The 23,487-nt window shown below is 39.5% G+C and overlaps 1 long non-coding RNA gene across 4 annotated transcripts in view; it reads left to right on the forward strand.

Annotated features, from left to right (window-relative positions):
• Positions 1-23,487, forward strand: part of LOC145442946 (uncharacterized) — a 177,893-nt gene that overhangs the window by 139,629 nt on the left and 14,777 nt on the right. The gene's annotated exons all lie outside the window — the stretch shown is intronic.

Consider the following 23,487-nt stretch of genomic DNA (forward strand, 5'->3'; position numbering starts at 1 on the left):
ATGGAAAGTTGTACGTACACCGTCAGAGAGGCTAATGCTGATCTAAATGCCCTCGATTTCAGAAAAGATCTGTTTGAGCTCAAAAATTACATTAGGAAGCGAGTGGACAAAAACGATGTGAAACAAATTATGGAGCTACAAAGGCAAGATATTTCACCAGCGCTGTATGCAAAACTGCAGAAGTTTCAACCCACATCAGCGTCTGTGGAGCGCTCATTTTCCTTACTAAAGTCATTTTACGTCGAAATTGTCACTTTAAAGACTCCAACATTCCAAAGAACATGAAACTGTACTACAACAGTGGTTTAAAATAAAAATGGCTTCGTATTACTGCTATGTTGTGTATGTTTTACTCGTCAGTTCCATGAATGACGTTCTTTACATGTAAAAATACACTATTTTCACATAAAGTCATATAAAGTCATATTTTCCATAAAATTAAGTCATATAATTGATTTTTTAAGGTCATATAAAAATGGCCCTAATCATGAGTGTTTTCAGACAACTTATTTTGCATTGATTGCACAATAATGCACATTTGAGTTCATAGAAACGATTTCCCAGTAGGGACATCCAAATCAATTCCTGTGAAGGTGACATCCTGGCATCACCCATTATGACATCCACTGGAATGGTCATTGGTGACTGGTATAGGAGCATTCTAAAAGTTACTTCCTCTGGGAGTCACTTGGAGTTACATAATTGGACGTCAATTTGTGACTTACTGAGCAAGTCCTCGGTCACTAGACGTGGGACGTGGGACGATTGGGCACAATTGTGGACGTACCCGTAAGTCCGTGGGAGATCGGGTGTTTACTGGGTAATTTCACCTCCACATTTGGTCGGAAGGTTTTGTAATGGCTTCCTGTTTCAGAATCTAGATATTCCCGGTTCCAAATAGCTATGCATTTACGTAAAGCGATTTTCTTTGCATCGTCTATAGCAGTGATCGGGAACCTTTTTTGTCCGAAGAGCCATATTTGCCCTATTTATCCCATATTAACTCCTAAAGAGCCATACATGTCAATCAACTGTTACGTCACAAATAAAAATTCGTGACGTCATGGTAGCACTAATTCCAATTGACTACATGGGATCTGTCGCGTGGGCCAAATTTTCTTTGGTAAAACTCGTACTAATCATGCTGGTTACATGCGAAACTTGAGTAACTAGGACTTAGGTTCGTCTTTATGGTGCTTTCAAATGCGAGAACCCATGATCACATACGTAGGTGGAGCCAAACATGGCCACTACAGCAGTAATATGCCTACCCATTTAAAGGTTGTGATACGTCAGTGATGTCGGGTCAGCGGAGGCAAGTGAGGCAGTACCTCACCTGTCGTCAGGATGAGTGAATGAATATTGTGAAACCTTCAATTAGCCTACTATTGGTATCTTTAAACGACGTTCATGAATGACACGATTTTGAACATTTTTCTCCCGAAATCACACAATTTGCATATTTATTGTTCGGAAATAAAGCACGAAACGAGAGGTAAGGCCCAGACGCAGACACAGGCCGTTGATAACGCAATTCATCGTAAATAGCTTCGAATTTATCATAACTGATATTATAATCTAATTCAACTATCGCAGTGATTCAGAAAATCGAAATACTGATCGAATTCTCAATTCTCAAAGTATTCGGCAGTTACACATAACGTTGCGCTACACGCCTACATCTCATCGCCGGTACTACAGACTTGATTATCATTTGAAAAACCATGGATAGCTATTACATTGTTTGTAATTCGAGTTTTGTAATTGTGAACGTAACGTCCACGGCAGTTCATTTCGCGCCGTAGATCAGGAAGATAATATGTATTTGAAACTGCGTTGTCATAGGGGGTCGCCATGTCTGCTATTCTCTTTGATCAATCAACGTATTATGCAATCCAAGATTTCGAGTCGGGAACATCGAATTCGCGAGTGATAGTGGTCGCCGACGAGACAGTAACTTAAATTTGCTGATTTTGAAAAATGGGGGTTCCTGCCCAAACCTGAAGACGGCATTGTCTTTACCTCTCAATGACATGTGTATTAGGGTTGTCCAAAATTTGGAAAATCTCAAAAATGATGGGTATCAATGTCTCATTCTATAGATTATTGATAAAAACCGCAACGAGCCGGAAATAAGCTCACAGGAAAGTCGTTAAGATTTGTCGCAAAGCGTTTGAAAGTAGCTACGGATGAGTGGGTGTGCCAGCGAACATAGAACGGCATCAAGACTAGTAATCACGAAATCACGGCTCTGGATTGGCTAATCGGCTATGCTTCAATGATCACGATGGTAGTCGCTTGCTGATCAGTTGTTAAAGGAGTCTGTTAACGGCGGAGATTCCGTAAGCGCATTGCAGGTTGGTTGGCAGAAAAAGATTTAAGATTAATTCAGGACATGTTGAGTTACTAAATACATGATGATGAATTAACAACAGCTGCTTCACACAAACCTAAAGCATGATTGGCTTACTGTCAAGGAAACCGCCGTAATGTACATGTCTGTTTTGACCGAGGGAAAGCACAGGACACGCGGAGAAATATTGCAAAGGCGCTTATGCAAGTGGCGAACGAATTGCTTGTTTCAGAAGGGATGCATCATCATTGGTTACAATTATAATAAAGCTTAACAATGACACTACTTTGTCTGATCTTATCAGGTTCCAGTCGTGGTAAATAATTGAAATCTTGAATGCCCTAAAGATTGGCTGAATCCGCCGTTTATGCTAGGGACTTATTAGACTCTTACAGCAAAATGAATTCACTCGTAAGTGCTATCAAAGTCGTCAATGATGCCCCGAACAAAGAATTGAAAAGGTATAAGCAGAGACTATGCTGGTATGACCAATAAAAAGACAGTTTGCTTGTATCGCTTAGCATTGGAGAATTGCAGTCATGACAGAGGTGAAACGGCGAATGATTGTGCATGTGCACTTCTAGAACTAAATATAAATCCGATAATTACCTAGTCATGGTTGCAATTACGTCAGTGCTCCTACTTTTCTGGGCGTAAGTATAAAGTATATTAGTCATCGCAAACTGGTGCAGCACACCATATGTGAGATGGATGCCGCACAAAATCTTATCTGCTCAGAAGATGTTACATGAGCTAACCAGACAGCTTATATAATGGAGCCCCGAAGAAATGTAACTATCACACTGCTTCAATGCATTTTAAGCTCGATTTATATCCGGCAGTTGTAGTGTTGCAGAGGGTATTAGGGTAATGATTCAAGATTCATCCAGGACAAGCTAAGATATACCAGCAAACTGTATTTTTGCTGTTCATATCAAAATAGTCTGTGCTCGTCTTTACTCCTCTTTCTACGGCATCATTGACGACTTTGACAGCACTTACGAGTGATTTCATTTTGCTGTAAGAGTTCAATAAGTCCCCAGCATAAACGGCTGATTCAGCCAATTCTTATGGCATTCAAGATTTCAATTATTTACCACGACTGGAACCTGATAAGATCAGACAAAGTAGTGTCATTGTTAAGCTTTATATTTGTATTCACTGATGGTAGCCTACATCCCTTCTGAAGCAAGAAATTCGTTCACCGCTTGCATTCGCGCCTTTGCAATATTTCTCCGCGTGTTCTGTGCGTTCCCTCAGTTAAAACACACATGTGGGCTACAGCGGTTTCCTTCACAATAAGTCAGTCATGCTTTCAGTTTATGTGAAGCAGCTGTTGTTTGTTCATCAACATGTATTAAGTAACTCAACATGTCCTGAATTAAACTTGAATCATTATCAGCCAACCAGCCTACAATGCGCTCACAGAATCACCGCCGTTAGCAGACTCCTTTAACAACTAATCGACAAGCCACCACCGTCGTGATCATTGAAGCATAGCTGATTAGCAAATCGAGAACCGTGATTTCGTGATTACTAGTCTTATTGCAGTTCTATGGTCGCTGGCACGCCCACTCGCCGGTAGCTACTTTCAAACACTTTGCGACAAATCTTAACGACTTTCCTGTGAGCTTATTCCAGGCTCATTGCTGGTTTTTTAATCAATAATCTATAGAATGAGACATTGATACCCATCATTTTTGAGATTTTCCAAATTTTGGACAACCCTAATGTGTATATTGTCGCGAAAATAATTATTCTGGTGGTGATGAAATTTTCTAGCAAGCTGCTGCAATATTGATCAATTCAGTACAAAAATTAATAATTGGCAAAGAGCCATATCTTATACCCAAAAGAGCTATATATGGTTCGCGAGCCATAGGTTCCCGACCACTGGTCTATAGGGATGTCATGAATTGTGAGGGCACGATGTGATGATGTCGCCTCTTTGGCCAGAAGATCGGCTACTTCATTTCCAGGAATTTCTGCGTGGCCCGGAATCCATAAGAGCGTGATTGTCTTTCCTTCTTTCGTCAACCTGTTGAGAACATTAACGATTTGATTGACGATAAAAGGCCGATCTGTTCGATAATTAGCTATACAGTCCAGTACACCAAGGCAATCGCTGAAAACAACAACTTGGCCAACGTTATTCGATTCGATCCAATGAAGAGCGGATAATATGGCATATGATTCTACGGAGAATGACGACAGAGTTCCTTAGCATTTATGGGATATTGTTACATTCCGATCTTTTACGAATATCGCATGACCAGTGGCATCCGTGGTCTTCGATCCGTCTGTGAAAACATGTAAATGGTTCGGGTATGAGCCCATTAGCTCAGTATAGGCTACGTCCACAATGTATCGGAATGAGTGACGATCGATAATTCGTGATAATGACAAATCAACCTGTAAATCACCGATTGTCCAAGGTGCTGCTCGAACGAGTTCCTTGCCGCGAATACGCTGGTCGTCGAGTGGGTTCGATCTTGTCAAGAAGTTGAACGTACAATCTCTGTGTCTCAATAGGCAGTATGTGTCTTCCCACGTTGTCTGGAGTAATTCAGAGTTTCGGTGGTTTGACTTAGTTGAAGTTTCATATCGGTATTTCAAACAAAGAAACTGGTGTCGTATGTGTATTGGCATTTCGTTGCACGACGCTTCTATCGAACATATCGGCGTGCTTTTCATCGCACCACAGCGCACGCGTAGTGCCTTATTAGTGATTACCGTGATGTTCTTCAGGTACGTGACAGGCGCGAAGAAATACGCCTCCATTCCATAATTGATCACGGATTTTACCAGACTTCTGTATAAAGTTAGAAGTACATGTTTCGAAGCCCCCCATTCGTTCCTGACATCAGTTTTAGGAAATTTATTCGTTTTTCGCACTTTTGGGCTATGTAATCAATATGATCCTTATAGTTCAGTCTTTAGTCAAAAATTATTCCAAGGTATTTGTAAGTATCCGCAAAAGTGACAATGTGATTTCCCATACGTAGATTGGGGGGTGTTACTTACCGTTTCCGGGTGAACAGCATTGCGACAGTTTTTTGACTTGCGATTTCAAATCCCCAATTCCTACACCATTGGTGTACTGATTCTAGAGATATCTGTATCTCAGAAGCGATAGCTTCAATGTTCAGGTCACTTTGCCATAATACAATGTCGTCGGCGTATAATCGGCAGTGTGAAGTCACAGTGGCGGGAGGTCGTTAATCGTTACCGCGAAGAGTAAAGGACTGAGGACGCTTCCCTGGGCGATTCCGTTTTCCCCAATAAACGATTCTGTTAATGTATAGTACCGAGCCGTACTTGGAACGACCCGTCAGTGAGAAACTGGTTCAACCAATTCAAGATCTTATCTCGGACTCCTAATAGAAATAGTTTATGAATAACTGCTTGTCGCCATACCCTGTCGTAGGCTTTCTGAAATGTCGATGAACACTGCGATTGTGGAACGTCCGTTGTGGATAGCTTTGTAGACTTCATCATGCAGAGCGAATACATGATCGAGACACCTCCGACCACGTCGAAATCCACATTGAGAGGTATGAAGTAAATCGTTGGTTTCCAAAAACCAAGATAGACGATGAGCGATCATAGATTCCATGACTTTACTGAAATGACTCGTTAGTGCGATTGGGCGGTATGAGTTTATATGGGATGAGTCTTTATTTCCCTTCAATATAGGAACTACTGTGGATTGTTTCCAAGTCCGAGGGACTCGTCCAGAGTTCCAAGACTGGTTTATAATATGTAACATGCTTATTAAGTCAGAAGCTGGCAAGTGCTTAAACATAGTATAGTTGATCATATCATTGCCAGGAGAAGAGCTTTTTTTGAATTTGATGGCTTTAGTTAACTCATTTATCGTGAAGGGACAGTCAAATTGGTGGTTGTCATCGTCATAGATTAAATGTCTAATAGTTAGCTGTTGTCTCCTAAGTCTGAGTTCCTCTGAAAGTTGAGAGTTACTACTAACGCTTTCGAAAGCTTGGTCTATCGCATCTGCTTTTTCCTTCTCTGACTTACAGTACTTGTACCCACTTGTAGATCAGGGATTGCGCCGGTTGTTCGTTTTCTCCGACAGAGTGCGCGAAGACGTTTGAACTCGATAATATGACTGACGCCAAAACTACGTTTCATCTTGAGGAAATCAGCTTTCTTCCTTCTGACGGCCCGATCGCATTCTTCATTCCACCAGGGTAGTGGGTTCTTTTCATGATTACGTTTCATTGGGATAGATATACTTGCCGCCTGGAATATTTTCTGTGTGAAGATATCACAAGCCTCATTAATGTTCGCGAGTTTATGCTGTGTCGGGTAGGACATTTCAGCATTTCGCGTGAATGTCTCCCAATCTGCTTTGTTCATATTCCATCTAGGGGGACGTTTTCCAAAATTAATGATTCGCATTTAGTAGGATATGTGAATAACGGCGTGGTCACTGCCGATCAGGTCGTTCGTAATGCTGACAGTGCACCTGTTCGCAATATCAGTCGAAGCAATCGATAAATCAATCAGTGACCATCTTCGTATTGCGTTTGTTGCGATGTTAATGTGGGTAGAGTTTGTTACGTTCAAGGGAATTAAAGGGTTATTGTCCATAATTTCATGAAGTCTGTTGGTAGTGTCAGATCCCCAGGACCAATGGTGGGCATTAAAATCTCCGAATATTAGGGATTTATTGGTAAGCCTCTGCAAAAATTCAAATGATATAGGACAGAGGTCTCAAACACGCGGCCCCCCAGAACATTTTCTGCGGTCCGCGAAGGCATTTTGTAATTTCAAGTATTCGACAATATATTCAAGTGTCATATATCCTTTTTAGATTTAAGAACTTAAAGTTCACTCTAAAACTATACTACAAAAACCTGAAATCTAAACAAACTTCACAATCACATCACTTCTTTATTCTACCATGCGATGGCAGATCGCTATTACGTCACATTTCTGGTTCATGATGATAAAACATGACCCGTTGATGATTCGTGACTGAAAATTGTGATTTTGTTCGGAGCGACCGGGGCCTACGATACGATACGATACGATAAGTATCGTAGGCCCCGGTGCGACCTTTCGTCAAATTACTCGATTTTGCATTGACTGGATGATAAACTCAAATGACTCGAGCTGAGTAGGGTCAAAAGTTCAAATCAGAGAAGGACTTGCGTCTCGGAATAGTGACTTGGTCGTCCTACGGACGCAACAATCTATGAAACTGTCGTGGGGAATAGTAATTTATCAAGAGCCCGTAGTTTGCGTTACGTAGGGCAGCCTATATAGATATCTAATCAGGTCTGTATGGAAACTATTGGAATTCTGTGGCCCCCGCGACGTTTTTTTGGTTACATTCTGGGTGTTGTTTGTTCTCTTTATGCATGTTATTATCGGTGGCGAGTAAGGTGGTGGTACGCTCCACAGCTGTAACACCAATGGATTCTTCGGCGATTGGTCATTTCTATTCCAGGGATTCTTAACCAGGGGTCCGTAGCCCCTTCGTGGCACGAAGCACCACATCAGAGGGCACGAGACGCATTGTGGAAATAGGCCTATATGCTGTTGAATATTTTCTGGGCCAATTTATTCAACTGGAAAATATTCTTCGCGCTGCGCGCGATTTTATGTGAATGGGCTTTCTGATTTTTATATAGGTACCATCAGAAATGTTGTTGAAAATAGATAGGGGGCAAGGGAAATCTTATTGAAAGCACAAGGGGTACGATCGCTAAAACGGTTACGAAACGATGCAATTACTATGGAACAATAATGATTATATTTAAGTTGTTATTGATCTGTTCAAATATTAATCGAAGAAAATCTAACGCTGGTTTAATTTGACTTTGGCAATGACAGCAACAATAGCCTATATATTTATCACGACTATATCAAAAACCCCGATTAGGCAACACCGCTTACATGGTCTGATATCAGATCAATCATTAGTAAATTCCAAAATATACTACATCAAAATGTGGCACGTCGAAGAACCACTAGCTGCAATATTATAACCCGACAGCCTTTACGATGTCATCATGCGTCCTCTCGCATGATGTCTATAACTCATCATTTTAACAAACTATGCCCGGCACAAAAAATATATTATTCAAATATTCGAAAATGTGACATTTTTCGTGCCAAGCGTGAATAGTATAACAGTAAATTACATTTTCACGATGTGTGTGGAATGCCTGTCTGCAAGGTGCCGTCAAATAATGAGTACAAGGATATGATACATTGAATACCCCTATTATTGATGCTGCGGCCCGCGGCGTCGTCAAAAATTAGGAAATTGGCCCGCGAGCACATTTGAGTTTGAGACCTCTGATATAAGACTTACTGCGTAATCCGGATGACAGTACACATTGCAAATATTTCATCACAGTAAGTATGGCCCCCATAACGTTTGAAACTTTCGTTTCGCAATCTAGCAGTAACCTATTATACCTAGCAGCCCATGACGTGTCCAAATCTGGAAAAGTGGACTTTGACTTTTTTAACGTGAGACCTGTTTTAGCAGACCACCGTTGAAACTTTCTGGACAAAAGACATGAAATACATTTTCCGGTTTTTAGAAGTAGTATTTGTATTTTTCTTTCAATCACGAGTATTATATGTTGAGTTCTAATAATAGTTTCAGTTCTTTTTTACGGAAAACATACATGTTGAAGTATAAAAGCAAGTGTAGCAATGCCTTATATTTTCCGAAAATAAAGGTATACACTATATGACATTTTTACGATCTGCCATATTTTTAATTAACGTATACTAATCGTGCAAAGTGTTAAAGCCGTATCCGACACAACTTGTAAGTATTGCTCTTCGACTGAACTAGAAACATTATAATATAGGGGAGGGTGCCATGCCATGATATTCTCTAAAACGGGCTGCTCGACTAAACTAAGAATTAGTATCGCATTTCATATCAATACTATCCTTTACATCCCATGATATGGACGACTGCTTATTCTGTCAAAAATTGACACCTCCTGGAATGCATCAATATCAATCAAGCTCTCTACACCTTCCGCATAGCTCAATTTGCAGCTTTTGACAGTCCATGCGAACGAATTACGACCGTTTTCAAAACTACTTACTTACTTGAGTAGATTTAAAGTCAGTCAATTCTACTTCTACTTCAACTAGTTTTAGATTGCTTACGAAAGAAGTACTTCTACTCGTACTTGAGTAGATTTTTTCGTCGCTACTTCTACTTCTACTTGAGTAGCTTTCTTGACTACTTTGACCACCTTTGGATAGCGCAACTCATTATAAATAGCTTAGAGTTTCTAATCACTGATATTAATCAAATGTAATTGTCGGGCTGATTCCGAAAATCTATACAGGCTATTAGTCGACTACAGTCACTACACGCCTACATTTTACGGCGGTGATGGAAAGCTACTTACCAATCAAGAACATGGAAAGCTATGGCGTTGTTTTTAATTTGAATTTGTAACTGTAATTGCCACTTCCAAGGCAATTTATTTCTCGGCGAATATCAGGAAGGCAATGTATATTTGAAGACTGCATTGTCCTACAAGCGTAGCCGTGTCTGCTGTTCTGTTTGATCAATAAAGGTATCGTGCAATCCAAGATTTCGAAGTTGGTCGTTTTTAGTCGCCAGCGCATCGGCAACTTAAATTTGGGCATTTTTAAAAGAGGGCGGTACGAGCCCCTAACCGTAGATGAATACTCTACTGTCTTGACTTCTCAAGGACATGTTTATGCTGTCACGAGAATAATTATTCTGGCCGTTATGAAAATTTACTAACAAGTTACTGCAATATTTATAAATTAAGTACAAAATTAAAGATTTGTCAAAGAGCCATATCTTTTACCCAAAAGAGCCATATATGGCTCGCGAGCCATAGGTTCCCGACCACTGATATAGGTGAACGCGACTTTCTCACAAGACAATAAATTCAGTTATTGTCTTGGGGGCATGTTGGAAAATAAATATGTTTGATGAGGTGCTACCATCTGCTTTTTCATGTCATCAGTTTTACTCGTTCCGTGCAAGTTGTAATGTTAATGTCAGGCGCAGTAGTAGTTGCTAACCTATATATTGTGATTTGGCTGGTTCTTTCGTCTGTAATAATTCATGTGCTCATGGAACAAACTACTATGGGAAGTTTGTTGTAAAGTGACCCCTGAAAGTGAATATATTAGCTATTTGTCTTGCATAGGTACATTAGGGTTGGTTGGATAGAATTTTTTTTTTCAAATTTACTGGCTAAAGATGCTGCTCGTTGAATTCCAACCGGTGTAGGTGAATTACTTGAAGTGGAAATTTTTGGGTTAGAAAAATAATGTTGAATAGAATATTCTTAGTGGAATGAACCAGACATGGGGTGATTACTTCATGAATGTAATCGATTGCGATTACGATTACTTCTGAATGACGCGATTACGATTACGATTACGATTACAGCAAAATCACGAAGTAGTCGATTACGATTACGATTACATTGGAAAAGTAATCACGATTACTCACGATTACATTTATTTTGCATCTTAGCAGCCATGTTGGAAGACATCTTAGAAGCTATGCTGGATTGCGCTGAAAATTTATCACGCCCAACGATTTGCATTCTTGCCAGGGCCATAATTGCCGCACCCCAAATTTCCCAATAGGGTGGAGAGCGAGCTCGAAGGGGACTCAAAGTATTTCGTAAACCAACATAAGTTACAGAGTATTTTCGAGAGATCTAATTAACTTGAAAATCCTCTCTAGATCAATGATTGCCAACCGCGGGTCCGAGAGCCGCATGTGGCTCTCAGCTAGCCAACTTGCGGCTCACCTTGACGTTGGAAAATCCAACAAAATAATAAAAAAATCAATCTATAACAAAAAAATTGATATTCTAAAATTTCACTTGCTTTGCTTGGAATCTGGAGTTTATAATTTAGGGTGAAGACCAATTCCTTTGGTGTCGAGTAGCGATTCTCTACTCAGCAGCGATTTCGTTACTCAACTCACGTCAAAAAGTATGCTCACACTCAAATGCGTCTGGATTGGCTCTCAAATTTAAGTCTGCTCATCACCAGACTTGATTAAGTGCAGGTGGCGTTACAAGACATTTTACAACGCTATCTGACCAGCAAACCCATGGATTATTTGACTTGATTGTTAAGTTCAACGGCCGCATTGAATGAATGCTTTTAAACCATTATGTAAACGTTTTCACGTCGTATTGTAGTTAATGTGGCCACTGACCCTATAGTAATTTACAACTTGAGTTGCTAGACATGCAGTCAGATATAAAGACATGACAATTTGTTTATGCATGTCAAGAAAGTTTTTCTTTTAGTCTGCTACGTTTGAGCCACGACAATATCTTCTCATTATATAGGCCTAGCAAACCGGAGGTCATTATTAAGAACATACACTAAAGTAATCATAACAATAAACCGGAGGTCATAATTATGAATTACGTTGCCCCAGCTCTACAGGTAGGTAAATGTGTGGCGAGATAGCGTAGTGGTATAATCTACGGCTGCAACACCAATGGGCTGCGGGTTCGAGTCTGGACGAGGTCGACTTCGGAATTCCTACCTAAGTGTTGGAGGTTTATCTAGGCTACTCCTCGCCATCTCATCCGCGTAAGCGGTGTCTTACAAAATGCTTAGAAGTGGGCGGTGCTACAAGTCGGCAGATACGGAATCGAAAATGCATAAAATCGGCCTGGTGTAAATGTCTGTGGTAGTCGACAAACACCATGATTACCTCAAATAAGTAAACTCTACAGTTATATCCGACCATCGCGGACTGAGAGAGGATTAAAATTTAATAGTAGAATATTGCAATTACTAAATTTCTTGACGAAATTCAGTCTTCAACTTGAGATTACCACCCTACGGGGGCCAAAGACCAACAACGTTTGGAGTGGGAGACGAATTGCTGTTTTGGTCCTGGTTCCAGCCACAGCCCACGCTAACATGATATATAAGCCCATGGCCAGGTTCCAATGCTGAATAAAGAATTACGAAATAGCGATATGCGCCCGTTTCAAGTAGAGTCATATGAGAAGAAGACGAAGCGAATATAAAATTCTGCCTTCAATTTAATACAGATATTGTCCTGCAAGCTGTCGTTACGAGAAATGGCAAAACGGCTCGCTTATGATTTTATATATATCACCAGCTGTTGATTTTAACTGCATCGTTGTGGAAACCGCAATGTTTTATTTGACGAGTACAAAATTTCAAATCTTTGTCCGGTTTACGTACGTACTGGATAAGCTTACTACTCGCCAAGCAGCCACGGTCAAACTGCGTTTAACTAAGCATAAGCATAATCAAACATCAACACATAAGTTACTATTTTAAACTATAGGCAGAGCGGAAATAAATTATATACTGCTGCGAGGTAGTGGCGTGTGGAACGCGTTGACAACCTGATATACAGCACGGCGGGTGTTCTTACAATCAGACCATAGCAATTTACAGCATAGCTGTAAATTGTTATGATCAGACTAATGCACGACGCAGGTACATCGAATATCTATTTACTGTGAATACTTCTTACTACACAATGACGCACAAAGTTGATAGGCTGCTTCTGACGTAATAATGAGCAGTGGCGTTCGAAAATCAGACGTTTGTGCTGTCACGAACCTGGTATAACATCTTTTCATTGTTCACGAATGTTCAGTTTATGTCATAGTCCTTGTACAAATAAAAAGTAATCGTTCTTTCACAGAGAAATCGATTAGATATGCGAAGTAGTCGATTACGATTACGATTAATTCGGAATTTTTTCGAATGTAATCGATTGCGATTACGATTACTTGAAAATGCTGTAATCGTCGTAATCGATTACGATTACTAATCACGATTACCCCATGTCTGGAATGAACCCGAAAATTTTCGGATGACATATTTTCGGCTGTCATATTTTGTGATACGATTGTTGATATACAATGTTATTTCCAATTCTCTACTAGTTTCTGACGGTTACCCCTGACGAGTGTCGGCCGAAAGTATTCGGGTTCATTTCAATATTAATATACTATTCAATTGTATATTCCAGTTCTGTACCTTCAAGAAGCTCTTCGAAATAGTGTTGTAGCTCCAATTGCTGAAATAATTTCCAACAGTAAATACCACGTATTCCACGCTTCCATCGATTGGAAGTGAATCAAATTTGTAATGCTCCATTTTCTTACAAAATTTCATAGGGACGGGCAGCCAGTATAATTTGAAAAAATGTGTATACTTTTTAGTATATTGAAAATTCTCCAATTGCACTAACTTCGCTTCTACAGGCTGGAATTAAATCGAATTTGATGTGAAGCGTTTGTTCATGAACCGACCTAACAATTTTATTAACTAGCCAGTCAAATTGATAAAAAACCTATTACGATCAACCCTGATGTACATACTCATTGCTCATGATATGATGATTAAGGTATTGATAGCCCTCTTGCTAGTTTAGTCATTTACACTCGTGTTGCTAAAATGTGAAATGAAAATTGCTGTGTCATGTAGGCCCACTATAGTTTCGAGGGCCCACTATAGTTTCGAGTGTAGGCAAACATTGGAATTATACATATTGTCACACACCAGAGTTATATTTCAGACAGCCTAGTTATTCTTTGTAACATGTTCTTCTGTTTTTTTCAGTTATAGCATGGGACTTTGGATCCAATCTTTTTGGATCAGGATGAAGTTGGACATTAAATTTTGAAAATATTTTTGGATCAGGATGGAGTAGGACTGAATTGAAAATTTTCAAGACCGGACTTGGACTGTAAATTTTGAAAATATTTTTGGATCAGGATGGAGTAGGAATGAATTGAAAATTATCAGGACCGGTCATGGACCGAAAAATATCACAGTCCGCTCATAACTGACGAGTAGGGCTGGGCAAATCGAGTACCTGAGTGATTCGATTCTGAATCACGTAATATGCTTCGAGTCGAGTCGAGTAATCGAGTATCACTCATTATGACGTAAAAGTTCAAATATGTACCGTCAATGCCACCACAAAGAATATAATGCCTGTTATCCATCTCATAAAAGATAATTTGGTATATCGGGCTGGATTGCATTTTCCAACCAACGTTCGCAAAGCCTTTGGTGAAAGGAATGAATTCCAATTTTAATGTATAACAAAAACCACAGTGTTCAAATTTTCGCTGGAAGCGAATGTGGCATAAGGTACGTATGGGCGCAAAAAAATTCTCTAATGTGGAGAACGGGTACTTATTCGTCTAATCACGAGAAGATGAGGTGTTTGGCGTATTGGGGAATTTAATAGAAATTTGTACCATTTCAAAAATTCTTTAGGATTTACCAGAAATAGTTTCGCGACCCAGTGGTTTGGAAGCACTTCCGTAATCTACGTAAGTTATAGAGACCTAACATATGTGAATGGTCCTCCGATGACGCCCGAATGTCCTCTTTTTCACATTTCGTGTAAGTTGCTTTTACTTTCATCAAGACTTTAAGGCGAAAAATACTTTATCCAGCCTATTAGTCAGATAAGCTTCGTGAATCTTGACGGCTGTATATGGTTTCAATATTATCTCGTTTAGACAATTTCACAATCTCGTTATAAATAATCATTCCTTACTGGCAAAAGTCGAGGGAACCGCATAGTATTTACGGCCAGGGTAGGCATCATACCGGCAATGCCCACGATCGCATTTAATTTCGAGTTCGACTGATATTGATTTTTGCAGCCCGATACCGATATCGATTGTCGACAAACTCACAACGCCGATAACCGGTATCATAGGCCGATATTAATATAGAAGGGTCAGGAAGAGCATTTCACCAAAAATATTATGTATTAGGCAAAATGGCACTTGCACATCCCACAGAAAGCTGAACAACAGACGAGAAAACTCAAATTAAAAAAAATTATTGCCCAATTGTACACATTCATTGAAATTAGGGATAAACCAAAAAATAAAATGTGATATAAAATTGTAGATCAGTCCAGTAAAGGTAAATTGTAATGCATGAAGCATAGTTTCTCTGTGTGCTCACCCAGTTAAAACGTCCTGCAAGGGTAAATCTGTTACGTATCGCACTGTGCGTCGTCGATTTCTTCGAGATTGAGAACATGGAGCATTGAATTTCCAATATTTTTGAATTTTCATGTATGAAGTATCGGCGATGATATCGGCCTACTCGGAAAGGCTCCAAATACCGGCCTCCTCGATAATCGGTCGACCTCTAATTTAATTTCGCCAATATCCGCGTCTTCTTATTACAGTATGGTATCTAAGTATGGATTTGTGCGGATAAACAGATCATATGCCTTTATGCAATAGAGCCTCTTCACTGCTACATTTCCGCAGAAAATATGACGTCGCTGGGAGCGGTTCTCTGAATACCCGCATTGCGCTCATATTCGCGGTTCCCAGAAGAAGCCACGACTCATACAGGAGGAATATCGAAGTTCAACAGGAAAACTGACCCATGGTGGAACTCGAACCCACACTCCCCTGTAAGGTGGCCGATGCCTTATCCATTGGGCCACATGAGTAGTTATATAGATCGGTCGTGACCTGCCATTGTTTCTTATGGGCCCGCTCGACCGGTGCCTCGAAAACTCGTGTTGAACCGGTGACCCTTTTGACCCCCCCTCTCGGTCGCATGCGGCTATTGCGTCTTATGGCCCCTCTCGCACGGAAACCATTTTCGGTATAGGGCCCGCTCAACCGGTGCCTCGAAACTCGTGTCGAACCAGTGACCCTTTTGAACCCACCTATCGCTCAACCGGTGTCTGGGGTAGTATAGCCATCTCTCGCACGGTAACCCTTTTCGGTATATGGATCGCTCAACCGGTGCCGTGGTGGTAATTCGTACTTTCGGGTATATGCATCTCTCGATCGGTGCCTCGAAAACTCGTGTTGACAGGTCGTACTTTCGGGTATAGGCATCTCTCGACCGGTGTTGAATATGTATCAGGTATGGTAAATAGTCACGTGATTGGTTCTTAGTCATGTGTATATCACAAATTATTATATATGACCAATTTGAAGTAATCCCAACGTTTACGGTGAGTGCGACAGTGATATATCGTTATTCTTATGGCGGGGGTCGCAAGCGGCTCTTATGTCTTATGGCGGGGGTGGAAAGCGGCTATTGTGTCTTGTGGTCGCACGGTAACCCTTTTCAGCATAGGGATCGGTCGCACGCGGCTTCGTTGTTGGCATGTCGTACTTTCGGGTATAGACTGCAGGCGGCATGTCATACTTTTAGCAAAAAAGGGTGTGAAATAGTTTGCTAAATCTAGGAATCACTTGCTTGGTAATATTTTGGTAATAAGTTTGCCACAGAGCCGGCGTAGACGGCGATCCAAATACCAACAATAGCCGCGTTCACATACTAACACTTCAAAAAGGTGTGCAATATTTGTAAAATCCTGCGATCGCCCACAAGATAACACCTCAGACAAAGTCATCTTTCACGACTTGGTGTCATAGCCATACCGATCGCTCACGCGGTGAAATTTTAGTAATCTGTTTGTCACAGAACTTGATTTCGCTGGTAAGATTTAATAAGTAACGACTAACAGAACCGCCAGTGTCGGTAACTTGAATAGCAACAAATTGCCACTTATTTCCATCCTAACCCCAATCCTTTGTGAGGTTACCGCATACTCAAATAGGTGTGAAATAATTGTAAAATCCCACGATCGCTCACAAGGGTAAGGAATAACCGAACCACAACGGCGGCGACTTGAATACTATCAAATTATCAATTGTTGGTATAACTCGAATCTTTTAAGAGTGTAAACCTTTTGAAACTGAATATTACTTGACTTGACCAACTTTCAACTCCGTTTCCGGATCATTCACACATTCCACGCCGCTGTTTTAACACTTATAGAATCAATACCAACTATCTCTAACCCGATAATATTCAATCATTTTAGTAATTTACCAACTTTAAATCCGTTCGCCAGATGTACTACAGGTAAACTGAGATAATCCAGAATGAAATATTTTGACTTTGACATAGTCTGAATTGAAATAGATTGACAATCATGACTACCAACTTTGATCCAGTCACATTTCAAGATTATACTTTGAAACAATCCTTGAAACTGACAACTCTATTCACGACTCCGTTTCCGTTTGTAAAATAGAGTTTCAGAAATACTATCACTATGACAACTCAACATTTTAACATCTTGCCATGCACAAAAGAGTAAAATACAAAAACCTTGGTAAGTCAATCCGTTTGTAGTAACTCACCAAACCAAAACAAAAAGTGTCCGTATGAAAAGTAGACAAGACTACGCGAGTAATCACTACAACCCACAAACATACCAACTCAGTTGTATCCATATCCCGTCTTTTTATTCAACTGTAAGATGAAGTAATTACTACTTGGCGCGCGACTTGAGATTAACATGTGTTTTGAATATACGACATTTGAAAGTCTGGCCAACGTAATTAAGAATTCATTTCTTACGATCAAACGCCGGTGTTACATTGAAAGTTATCATACTGCAAACATAAGGATTGACACAGTTATTTGACATATGCCGTATATTTTGTAATGTTCGACCATGACTTGGTTATTAAATTATTCACGGTAATTAGACTCGGTGTTTTGGTAAAGGTTATTATGACAGCAACAAACTTTTCACTATCATGGTTATTAAAACATCGAATTGTTAAGCCAGACTGACATGTGCGAAATGTTCTTGATTCGGATATTATTCCGGATTGGTACAAAACAATCGTTGTATTGCAGACAACAGAAAATACTTTAAAAATGCAATCGTTTACAATAACTAGGACTGAAGATGAAACAACAATATCGGTATTATTACATTCAACAACCAGTACAATTATTAAAATCCATCGCTTCGGATAACCGGTGCTAAAGATGTAATAATTCCATTATTCATACATTGAACACCCGATACAAAATGCTTTATTATCGCGATTCGCAACGGGTAATTTAAGTGTAGTATCGTTACTATTGAATCCAACAATTGATACGATTTATTGTCGGAATTTGTGACAGCGAATTGAAACATCCATACCTTACAGAGTGTGAAAATATCACTTTAGGTATCGAGTACCAGTAGAAGCGGGTGAACAATACTTAATTCGTGACTCGTCGTTGTACTTGCTAAATGTAAAAAATTACAAGGTTACACTCTAAGACAGAGGTGGGCAAACTTTTGAGCTCGCGGGCCGCATTCAACATCAGAATCCATTCGCGGGCCGCACTATGTCAAATTGTCCCTAGATTTATCAGAACACGTTCATCACGCTTGACTCATCCACTTAAGCTGGAGGGTGAGCGTTCAAACGCCATAAATTCTGCCATTGGCAAATATTCCAGCTTGTGCGAAAAATTATCGAGACGACAGATTTGAAATCATCGGGAGGGGCCGCTCACACTTTCACCTGCAGTTGCTTTCGATTACCCCTGACGAGTGTCAGCCGAAAATATTCGGGTTCAATTCAATATTAATAGGCCTAGTATACTATTTAATTGCATATTGAAGTTTTGTACCTCCAAGAAGCTCTTTAAAATTGGGATTTCAAACCAAAACGCAATATTGGTATTTGATTATATGGTGAGGACATGAAGAATGAAGATAATATATATGCTTATTTCAAAAAAACAACCAAACATTGCCTTAATGATAGCGTACACGCGTCAGAAATAGTGGCGAGATTTCATAGGCTGGTCAACCTCAATAACCAATTTGCCAAAACTATAGTATTGAATGTCAGTTAGCCCGATTCTTAGAAAAAGATTGAAATTTAAATCTGTGAGCAGGAATCTATTCAAAATTGACTTAGTCCACATTTTTTTAAGTTCCAGGACACACAATTCTGACAGCATCATAACCATTTTAGCTTCAAACACATTACTACTATGTGTAGATAAAATATAAATACCATAATTTGCGCATACAGAGAACGAATCTACCTAAGATTCGTGAGAATCGTTTTTTATGTGCACAGCACTGAACTAATTAAAACTGGAGTTACCAATCTAGAATAACACTCGTGATCCCGATTACGTCAATCTCCTTTAGGATTTCTGTGATATTTTGCAGTTGAAACCTTTCAGACTGAGTGGGCCTTGAGATCGGGCTGTAGCGCCAGAAATTAAGCATAAAAATATAATGGGAAGTATTGACCTTAGAACAGTGGTTATCTAACTTTTTAAGACACGCCCCCTTATGGTGGTGAAAGATTTCGCGCCCCCCTTATATCATCATACCAAAAAAGTAACCAGGATACTAGCAAACCTAACGGATATTTTGATGGCATGGAAGGTTACGACTGTGGATGAGAGATTTTTAAAAATGAAATTCAGACTAAACACATAGCAATAATTATGACTTGGATGGAAATCGCGCGGAGCGCGATAAACATTTTCAGTTCAGCTCAGCTTTGTGCCCCCTTCAGATGCTTTCACGCCGTCAGTTTGAGAACCACTGACTCTGATTAAATATGCAAGTCCCTGCATTAATTCGATCTTCAGTACGCATTTTATCAATATTTTTAACAAGTTTCTTTAGACTCTCGCGGGCCGCACAAAACGGTGTTGCGGGCCGCATGCGGCCCGCGGGCCGTAGTTTGCCCACCCCTGCTCTAAGACCTTGATCAGCACAAGAGCAATTTGGAATATCATTACTGGCTGCAACCTATTCTACTAGACAAAACCCACAGCGATAATAAAATCAAAATATGTGCTACACTGAAATCTACAAGATTAGGGATCATACATTATCATATGAATATTCTAAAGTAATTATAATCATAAAACCAAACCGCTGAAAGTCATTACCAACCCCACAAAACAATTTGTATGATATTCACCAAACGCATCACAACTCAGTATACAGAAATTATTTGTAGAGTGCATACCGACAAAGAAATCATGAACTCAACCAACACCGAAAATGATAAACACGTTTCGCGTTACTATTGATACAAGTTCATTTCTATCGGGCGAAATAAATGCCACCACAAAACTCACAGCATGCAAAGGTCTTGATTGATATGCATTTCGATTTGTGTCTTATGATACCAGCAGGTATTTTAGACATATTATAAATTGTTAAACCAAAGTCGTACGTCCGATTAATAGTTGATTGGAAACTTGTTCACGTACCTCAACCATTACAGAAAAGTATAACACCATGGCCCGACAATCTTTCACAAAAGGGATCAAAACCAAGTCACTCAAAGTCGTTGCCGTCACATAAACAATTTGTACGACGTTTGCTAAATGCGTCCTATAGTTAGGTGTACTAGAAATATTTGTAAAACACGCTATTGTAAAGAAATCGACGAAAAGATATCCTACACCTAAATCTGGTAAAAGCATTTTGCACTTATTGCTCGTAAGTATAGTATCCATTTGAATTTTTCCATTTCCTCTCGTCAAAGTAGATGTAATCATAGTCACTAAAGAACTTACTTGGACGTGCTTGAATTCTAGACATAGTTCTGATTTACCCGACACAAGACCCAAGGACAACCCTAGTTTCAACCGAGCACACGTATCCAAAATATCACACACTTCGCTATTCCTAAAGCCCAAACACCCGATGCAAAATATTACTTGTTGTGTTGTTGCGGTATCATCTTCACAATATCACACACAATACGAATGATGGTTATGTGTAACATGCTATCGACTTGAATCACATCAACATGGAAGAGGATTTACTCACTCTTTACATAACGATATTGGTCAACATCACGTCGTCGGTGTTTACCGTTTTTTCTAGATACAAACTACGCTAGCGTAGCGGAAAATAATTTAGTGTAACAAAAAACAATTTTCACTCTCTTGACCTATGAAAACAACAGACGAGTCTTCATTCAATATGTTGTTTGTGTCAACTAGTTACTTTGTATGATACGACTGATACCCCCCCCCGCGACTTTTTTCAGATCACAATATGAAAGATATTTACATCACACAAAAGACCCCTCTTGATATTCCATACTATACTAAACTGTGGAATGATTGGTCAGACTCTACAAAACGTTTGACATCGTTTTTACACGAACAGTCACGCATCTAAATATTCAAATAATCCAGTACACAGCTATAGTACTTACAGAAATATCATATAGTTCTTGTAACATAGTTGTATGAATATACCATTCAATTGTATATTGAAGTTTTGCACCTCCAAGAAGCTCTTCAAAGTTGTATGTGTACAATATATACCGCGAGTCCTACACATTCGTGATATCCACCCGAGTTTGACTTTTAGAAAATATTATATCGATATCGCGACATCTTTCAAAAACAAAACCACGGTGACTGCTTGAGAGAGACCTACCGATGATATCACAGTAATACAGTTACTTCCACAAAAGAGTCTGTATTCGACTTACTTTCCACAAATCTAATGCACAAAATAATTTACTTTGCTAACGAAAAGTGCTGAGTCATCACATGGTTGTCCTCACAACAATACAACTACAACATACTCAACAAAATGGTCGTTATAGTTTGCACACCAACGATACATCATTAAAGTAACAAGTCTCGAGAATCCAGTTATTGAAAAAACGTGAAGTGTCTCTACGCCAAGTCGTTATGTTGACGAAAGCGTATATTGTAATATCATGGTCGATTTGCATTCGCTGGTCAGTGGTCACAAACTGTCACTACTCTAAATAATTATTTTTCACTCAAACACAAAGGCATACTTGTCACCATTCGTTTTCATCAAGCACGAGTTCAAGAAACTTACTGCGACATGAATTGTTATTTTTATGTTGTGTAAATACATAATAATTAATTAAAGTAACATTATATCAACATCATCGAGTTGTGCGAATATATTTACATGTAGTCTTGTGGTTTTAATCGAAGCACACAGCGTGTTCTAATGTAGAGTCATCTCTATTGTACAACAACTCGGTAATCGAAATGTATGCATTAACATTTAAACAGCGATCTTGTTTCGTCACGCGAAAAATATGTTCACTATCGCGATACTCTGCACAGGGAGTGCAAATCCTTTTCACACTCGTAATAGTATACCAACGGCTACTGGCGACAACGTTTAACAATACCAACGACACTAAACATACGATACCTACCCATGTAAAATTACCATTTTCACCTGGAGGTCAGGCGTTATCAGAGTAAAAAATACCATTGTCCTCTGGAGATTTATCGTTTACTCTGAGTAGCAATACATTTTCACTTGAGGGTCTATCGTTTCCTAGAGTAACAAACCCCTTTTCCTTTGGAAATCTATTTTTTCCCTGGGTTACAAACCTTTTTCACTTGGAAATATATTTTTTCACCGGGTAACAAACCTTTTTCACTTGGAAATATATTTTTTCCCTGAACAACAAACCTTTTTCACTTGGAAACATATTTTTTCTCTGGGTAACAAACCTTTTTAACTTGGAAATATATTTTTTCCCTGAGCAACAAACCATTTTCACTTGGTGGGTCGTCGTTTACCTGAGTAAAAATATAATTTTCCTTTGGAGATCTGGCGTTTACCCAGTGTAACAATACATTTTCTCTTGGTCATCTAGCTTTTTCCTGGGTAACAATACCATTTTCGTTTTGAAAACTGACAGCCACACCGGGCAATTTGATATTTTTATATATTGTTACAACGGGTAGCGACAAAATATACACCAACAACAACTCCAATACATTTGTGTAATCGCATATTCACTTGGTCTGATGCATCCCATCAAAATCCTCAGTTACCCACCTGCAATGTGCTGTTGTACATCGATGTGTATGTTTTGGAAATTGGACAATAGATTTCGACATGTCTGTGATGTCCGGGTTCGTGCTTTGGATTTTCCAGAGTCAAAATGTCTGAATAAAACACCTCCTCGACGATGGTTGGTACGTGGATAACGGTGTTCGGAGAACGGTTGGATTTATGTCACCCATCGCGATAACAATTCCGGGTCGAGTTTTCTCCCACATGTTTACTATATTGTGTCTTTGTTGGTCAATGTATGTCTCGACAGTCAGTTTGAAATCGGAAACCCTGATAAAGTACGTAACCGGATCCGGATATCAACTCTGAATCGATAAACCAACGAACAATATTCAAAGTAAACATGTTACACCCTGTGTTTCCACGAAAAAATACCATCCAGACATACGTCGCGCTTGTTTGCCCA

The sequence above is a fragment of the Botryllus schlosseri genome, chromosome 7 (genome assembly GCF_051294905.1).
Source record: "Botryllus schlosseri isolate E-star chromosome 7, Bs_hap1, whole genome shotgun sequence".
NCBI lineage: Eukaryota > Metazoa > Chordata > Ascidiacea > Stolidobranchia > Styelidae > Botryllus > Botryllus schlosseri.